General features: G+C 42.2%; 1 long non-coding RNA gene across 1 annotated transcript in view; it reads left to right on the top strand.

The window, feature by feature from the left end:
• The first annotated feature begins 1651 nt into the window (after window positions 1-1651).
• Window positions 1652-7356, top strand: part of LOC109287289 — a 17465-nt gene continuing 11760 nt past the window's right edge. The window contains exons 1-2 of the long non-coding RNA XR_002094816.1: window positions 1652-1764; window positions 2544-2547. This is a non-coding gene — a long non-coding RNA (uncharacterized LOC109287289). The remainder of the gene's footprint in view (window positions 1765-2543; window positions 2548-7356) is intronic.

The following is a 7356-nucleotide window of genomic DNA, read 5'->3' as shown; positions in this document are numbered from 1 at the left end:
ACTTCACTGATGGAAAGTGTTTTGAGAGAGGACGGAGAGACTTCAAAGCCTGATAGGGCTAAATTGTTCAGTAGCTGTACCTGCTTTATAAGAGACACTGACCACCAGGTGCTTCCATAGGTGAACTGCCTCCTTTTTAGCTTAGAGATGTTCCTGGATGCCTTTGGTGATCCATGGGGGATTTTTAGCACTCTTGCCCTCTTTGATCCACATGGGGATTGTCATCCTTTGTGCTTGGCGGATCTTCTCCTTAAGGAAAAACCACTCTTCTTGGACTCCCAAATCCCCTTTCCTCCGGGACCTCAGCGTCTCTCTGACTAGTATCCTTACCTCATTGAAATAAACCCTCCTGAAATCCAGGACTGCTACCTTGCTGTAGGATTTTGACACCCTGTGCTGGATGGTGAATTTCAGTAGGCGATGATTGCTATTGCCCAGGTGGTCGAGAACCTCACCAGGTGGTCACCTGTGGCCAGGACTAGATCCAACAAGGCATTTCCCCTGGTGGGACTTTGCACCTCCTGGGTTAGATGGAGGTCCTGTCACTCAGCTACTGTGGAAGAAATCAAACTTTGTGTTGTGGTTGAATCAGAACTGACAGAGCCAGATTCTTTCCTTAGGGCTATACTGTAATCACAGGGAGAATTCCATACAGCAAGGGGAATCACCCACTTGTCTGTTTCAAAGGAATTCTGGAGCTCTTTAAGTTTATAGGCATATTTATACTTAAGACAGAGAGAGAAAAAAAATATGACCTTGGAGAGTAAATCACTGATCTGACACACACAGACATACAGGCAGTTTACTTAAAGAAAAGGGAAACATTGTGTTTATAGAAATGATTATCAGTTTCTGATTCTCAGAGAGAAAAAAACTAACATCCACACACAGGGTAATATATCAAGATGAAAACAAGTCATGCAGGATTCCATATCTCAGAACATTAAACTGAAATAAGCAGTATCAGCACCTCTGGTCTCTGTCTCTTTTCTTAGTAAAGTTAGGGGCCTCATTACATTTATTTCCAAATTCCCCACTTTTGGGCCTCTTTGGCCCAACAAATTAGATATTTATAGCCATTAGCCTTTCAACTTCTGTTTTTTCTTTATCTTTACTTTCTGCTAATCTGCATTTGCCTGGCAGCACAACTTAAGCAACATTGTATTATCATAAACACTAGGAAAACTCCAATAAAAGCAACAAACGATATCAACAAACTATGAATGATGGTAGAGCCTAAGGAACTGAAAATAGAGCTAAACCAAGAACTCAAATTCCAAGTATCTGACTCATGCAATTTAGCTGCTTCTTTTCAAATAAGTTTACTTAAATCTTGGATTTCTTCTGAATTATCAGGAAAACAAGTACAACATTCTTTACCTATTAAAGCACAGACTCCTCCTTTGCTGGCTAGTATATAATCTAATGCAAGTCAGTTTTGCAATGTCATTTGCCTTATTTCCTTCATTTCTGTATTTATTTTATCAAAACCATCAGCAGTAGCATTAGCAATCTTTTTCAGAGATGCTGCAACCTTCTTTATCTCGGACATAGCTAAACCTGCACCATAGCTGGGGAAAATTATACCCCAAAACCTTTGATTTTTCCATAATTTTGTGAGCATTGCGAATTTTTCCTTTAGGTAAGTGAGATCTAACAGTAAAGGCAGGCTATGCTGTGGAGACATAGGATGTTCCTCTCCAACCAGAAGGAAGATTTTTATAAGCCTTATCTCCACATACAAAATAGTGATCAGCTAGTGCAGTAAACCCACTGGTATTACAGTTCATCATTTTTTTAATAATAACCTGAAAATCCTTTGATTAATAACATAACAGAAAGAATACCGGTGTCCCAGGAACCATTGATCCATGCACCTTGGTTGTTAAATTCTGATTCACATTTACTGACTTCTACTGCAACACAAGATTCATTACAGGTCCAACAAAACTTTCCAGGTGTGGCATACGCTAATCATACATAGTCAGACCAGTTGCAACTTACAAACTGCCAGGTTTCGTTCCCATGAAATTTTGAATAGCAAGGGGCTAAAATCTGAGTTGCATTCAAGGGTACTGGTATCATGGGTATCCGTCCGGTAGAATAGATGGGGACATGACTACATGTCCAACAATGAGAGACATTAAAATCTATCCCAATTTGATTAACTAAAGATAAGAACATATTTTCATGAAATGATCTTATTTGTCGGTGCAGACGTGTAGTGCGATGACTTCCATTGATGGACTTTTATATGGATCCAGTCACCCGGCAGGATGGAATGGCATGGCTCATCTGGTTCTCTGGGGAGATCTGCCTGTACCTGTGAATAAAATACCTTAACACACTTCATTAGTGCCTTACAAAAGTACAGAATGGTCATCAAGTGAATGTATATCGCAAAAGTGGGAGGCAACAGGTGGCGAGGCAGGGAGCCTCGTGGGTCTTCCCATTAGAATTTCATGTGGGCTAAGCCCAGTCTTTCAGTTGGCAGTAGATTTCATACTCATAAGGGCTATGGGAAGTGCATCTGGCCATTTCAGGTGAGTCTCAGCACAAATTTTGGTCAGTTTATTTTTTCAGAATATCATTTTGGTGTGCCACTCAGCCGGAGGCCTGCGGATGGTATGGGCAATGACAGTTTTGTTGGATTTGCAGGTCTTTGCAGACTTCTTTCATTATCTGTCCAGTAAAATGAGTTCCTCTATGATCATGATTCATCAACATAGAATACTAGATCTGTGTTTTGCAAGGGGTTGTCCTTTAAAGCAGTGCGGGACATTGTTAGGTGAGCAGTGACAGTAATGCAATCATGGAGTTCACCATCCGAAGGGGTAGGTAACAGAGAAGCAGGGTTTAAAACAGTGCACCTAGTTAGGTTGACATTTCCAGCAGAGAGAAGCAAGATTTCATACTTAGTTAATCTAGCTTTTGAAAGGGGTTGGGTTTTTGTTGTCAGTAAAAGGGCTGCTACAGCATGTGGGACAGCAACAGTAAGGGGACAACCTAATAAAAAGGTAGAGGAAAGTTCAACAGTGACAGCAGCTGCAGCACAGCATAAAGACATGGAGGAAGTCCGGCTGCAACTGGGTCAAGAGCAGAGCTATAATAAGCAATGGCACGGTGCTTGTCTCCATGTGTCTGAGTGAGTACTCCAAGTGTAAATCCATCCTTTTCATAAAAAAGAGAATAAAAGGTTTAGTATAATCGGGAAGGCCTAAGGCAGGAGCTTGCCAAGGAGCTTGTTTAATAGAGAAAAAAGTGGCTTCGGCCTCTGAAGTCCAGGGTAAAGCCACAGGGGTATTAACAAGAATCAGATTTTGCAACAGCTTGACTATACAGGCATAGCCGAGTATCCACTGGTGGCAGTAGCCAGCCATGCCTAGGAAGGCACACCTAGGAAAGCTAGCCATAACTAGGAAAGTAGTCATTCTCCAGCGGAAATATCATGACCTAAATAGTGGACATGAGGAAGACAAAGTTCTAGCTTTTCTTTAGATGCCTTATGGCCTTTTAGGGCAAAAGAGGTGAGGAGAGTTAAAGAATCAGTTTAACAGGCTTCAAGGGAGGTAGATGCCAAGAGAAAAACATCAACATATTGCACAAGCACAGAATTTTCTTTAAATATTATGTCAAATAGATCTTTCTTCAGAATTTGAGAAAAAAGAGAAGGGGATTCAGTATAGCCCCAGGGCAATCACGTCCAGGTATACTGAAGTCCTTGATAGGTAAATGTAAAGAGAAACTAGCTATCAGGGTGTATAGGAATAGAGAAAAATGCAGAACACAAGTCAACAGCAGTAAAATAACAAGCATTAGGAGGAATACAGGAGAAGATAGTAGCTGGATTTGGTACAACAGGAAAAGTAGGTAAAACCACAGAATTTACTGCATGGAGATCTTGTACAAACCGATAGGTATTCTTTCCAGGTTTTTTTACAGGAAGAATAGGTGTATTACAAGGGCTCTTAGTCGGGACAATGATACCTTGCTTTAAAAGGGCAGTTATAACAGGGCGTATCCCTTTTTCGGCTTCTGGACGTAAAGGGTAGTGAGCAACTTTGGCTTAGCTGGGTTTAATCTAATTTTTACAGGCTGGACAGTATGGATTTGTCCTACTTCATTAGCATGCTGGGACCAGAGAAATGGAGGGATAGCTTTTATGATTTCTTCTTGCAACGCAGAAAGATCAGGGAACTCAGGCTCAGGAAGTGAACTAGCTAAGGCAGCAAGTACAGCCATTTCATTAACACAGGGAACATCCAAATAAACACCATTAGAAGAGCAATAGATAGTACAGACGAGTTTACAAAGCAAATCTCTACCTAACAAATTAACAGGAGAGCAAGGACTAAGGAGAAAGGCATGTTGATCAGAAACAGGACCAAGAGAAACATGTAATGGTTGGGAAACAGGATGAGGAACTATTTGATTTGAAATTCTTATAGCATTTACAACAGCAGAGGAGAGGGGAGCTGTGGAAAATTCTTCAGCTCAAACAGTAGACTGGCTTCCACCTGTGTCAACTAAACATTTTGTAGGAGTGCCATTTATTAAGCAGAAAATGAAGGGATCAAGAAGCGGGGCTGTGATGATGTTACTATTCCTCAGGCTGGCCTAACAGGAGGCTCTCTGATTTGGGACATAGAATTGAGTGAGAGGATGCAGTGGCACGTCAAACGTCATCCCCGGCTGGCCAGGCTGGTGAGGACATTGAGCCTTCCAGTGTCCTGGTTGGCCACAATAATGACAACTGTCATTATTTTGGGACTGAAATCCTCCTCATCCCATCCCACGACCACGTCCCCTGCCTCTGAACTGTCCTTGATGGAAACCTTGGCTTCCGCCCCTGCCTAAAGTCTGTATTTGCTTAGTTTCCTTGGATTCCTTTTTCTTTTCCTGGCAGGTTGTACAATGATTTGCAATGGTGACTAGTTCTGCAAGTGACTTAGTTTGCTAACCTACAGCAATTGTGCACAACTCTTCCTGGACTTTAGAAAGGAGTCCATGTACAAAAGTGGAAGCAAGTCCTTCTGGGGCAGTTTCAGCTGCATTTTCAATACCAGAATGTCTTTCAAATACTAGTTTCAAGCGGTCCACGTTGTCTGCTGGGGATACTCCTTTATTTTGTTTACAGTTATGTATTTTGGCCTAGTCAGTTTTCCTGGGGCAAATTTTAAGCACAGCCTCAAGGAGGCATTTTCAGGCATGTGCTACATGATTTCCAATTCTGGGGTCTTGAAGAGGCCAAGTAGCCTGTGAGATGAGGCGGTTGCAGACCTCAGAGGGCAGAACACTTCTCATTAATTAGTTCATATCTATCCAGGTTGGATCATAACAATGGATTACAGTTTCCAATTCATCTCTAAATTTTTGGGGTTCCTCCCTGATGTTGGGAAATTGTTTAACAAGGTTTAGGAGATCTGCTGGGTTCCAGGGGGCATGGACAGTGATTGCAGTTTCCCCATTTGGACCTTGCCCTGAAAGCTGGTGTAAAGACATAAGCTGAGACTTTTTAGGTTTTAAAGAAGGGGGTGGACCATATTGGGTACTAGACCTTAAACAAGAGGAGGGGGTTGAGATTTCAGGAGACAGACACCTCCGGTGGACGTGGGCATGCCCTGGGGGCAGGTGACGGTTGTTGAGTGAGAGTTTCCTGTTGAGGTGGGCTAATCCTGCTGGAAGAGTCTATTTGGTTACTTTGGACTTCTTCAGGTTCAGATTTTGGGTGGGAATGATACGGGAGTGGCACATTAAGAAAATCAATTATATCTTCTGCAGATTCATTCTCAGTTATTTGTGGATAAAGTCGTGTTGGTGCTGATGGTACTGTTGATGGGGGGGTCCCCTTTTGGTGCACTTTTCTGTTTTAATTCCTTTAGCTGAGATTTCAGTTTCTCTTGGGAGTCCTTAAGACTCTGAACTTGAGATTCTTGATGTCTTTTGGAAGCTTGTTCATACCAATCAAAAAATGTGTCCCACTGAGTCTGTGGTATATTACTACCTGTTGACTCAAGGGCTCTGTGGAGATAAACGATTTTACTTAAATCAAATGTTCCCTCCAGGGGAAACTGCAGGCTAAAATCATCTCTGGCATACCAATTCCATTTTTCTAGAAACTTACAACTTTTATGACCATAGTGTGTGTACACGTACAATGCTGGAGTCCCTTTTGGCAGAACCGGTACGTATTTAGACTCTCCGCTCCCCATATCTTTAAATTCAATTCACTCAGGTCTTTCATACAGGAATGGCTTATTCAGGGTGTCTGGTCAGGTTGTGAGATTTGCTAGCAGCACAGAGATGCTGTGTCTAATGTCCAAAGACAAAATTCCACGGCAATAATGGCACACAATGCAGTTGCTCATGGTTAGACACAGCTCATTTATGAGGGTGGGGGAAAGGGTAGACCTGTCTAGTGGGTCACAGGGTTCAAGTTGGGTTCCCTTGCTTTCAAAACTGTCCTTCTGGACAGCCTTGGGGCAGCTGAACCCAACCTTAGTCCCAGACTTGGTCAGTGGCTCATATTTTTCAATTCAGACAAGGGAATTTCTGCATTGAGGCACGGGGTTCAAGAGCATCTCTTTAGTCCCAGCCTTGGTCAATACTTATCATGGAAAACACTCACACTCTAAGAGTTTCCACCTTGCACCCTTGCTTTCAAAGAGCACACAGAACAAATCTGTTGTCTTCGGGGCGGCTGCACAAGGTTTTCACTCCTAGCTTCATAGAGACCTCATAGTTCTTTACAGAACTTAACTCAATTCACACAGGGAAAACTCATTCACTGACAGCAGAAACACAGAGTCTTTTAAAACTGTTTCTACTCACAGTTTCTACTTACACAGTGGGTCTGACAGTTCGGGCAGAAAAAAAAGTTTGGATAGTGTAAGCCTCAAGTACTGAACAGGAAAACACACAGACAGTCTCTCACCAAAAAAGCCCCAATAGAGATTTGAAATGGTCTCTTACCTTGGTTTGGCGCCAGGGCATCAGTGAGAAGATGGTCCGTATCTCAACTGGTCACTCCTGGCATTCCTATCTGAGTTATGGCACCAAATTATGGAACAAATCAAACTTTGCATTGTGGTTGAATCAGAACTGACAGAGCCAGCCTTTCTTTATTTAGGGCTATACTGTGATCACAGGGAGAATTCCATACAGCAAGGGGAATCACCCATTTGTCTGTTTCAAAGGAATTCTCAAACTCTATAAATTTACAGGCATATTTATACTTAAGACAGAGAGAGAGAAAAAATATGACCTTGGAGAAACAAATAGGAGTAAATCACTGGTCTGACACACACAGACACACAGGCAGTTTACTTAAAGAAAAGGGAAACACTGTGCTTATAG

This window comes from Gavialis gangeticus, unplaced genomic scaffold (genome assembly GCF_001723915.1).
Source record: "Gavialis gangeticus isolate Ggan-Ray unplaced genomic scaffold, GavGan_comp1, whole genome shotgun sequence".
Taxonomy (NCBI): Eukaryota; Metazoa; Chordata; order Crocodylia; family Gavialidae; genus Gavialis; species Gavialis gangeticus.
Note: the sequence above shows the minus strand (reverse complement) of the source record. Positions and strands in the feature narration are given on the sequence as shown.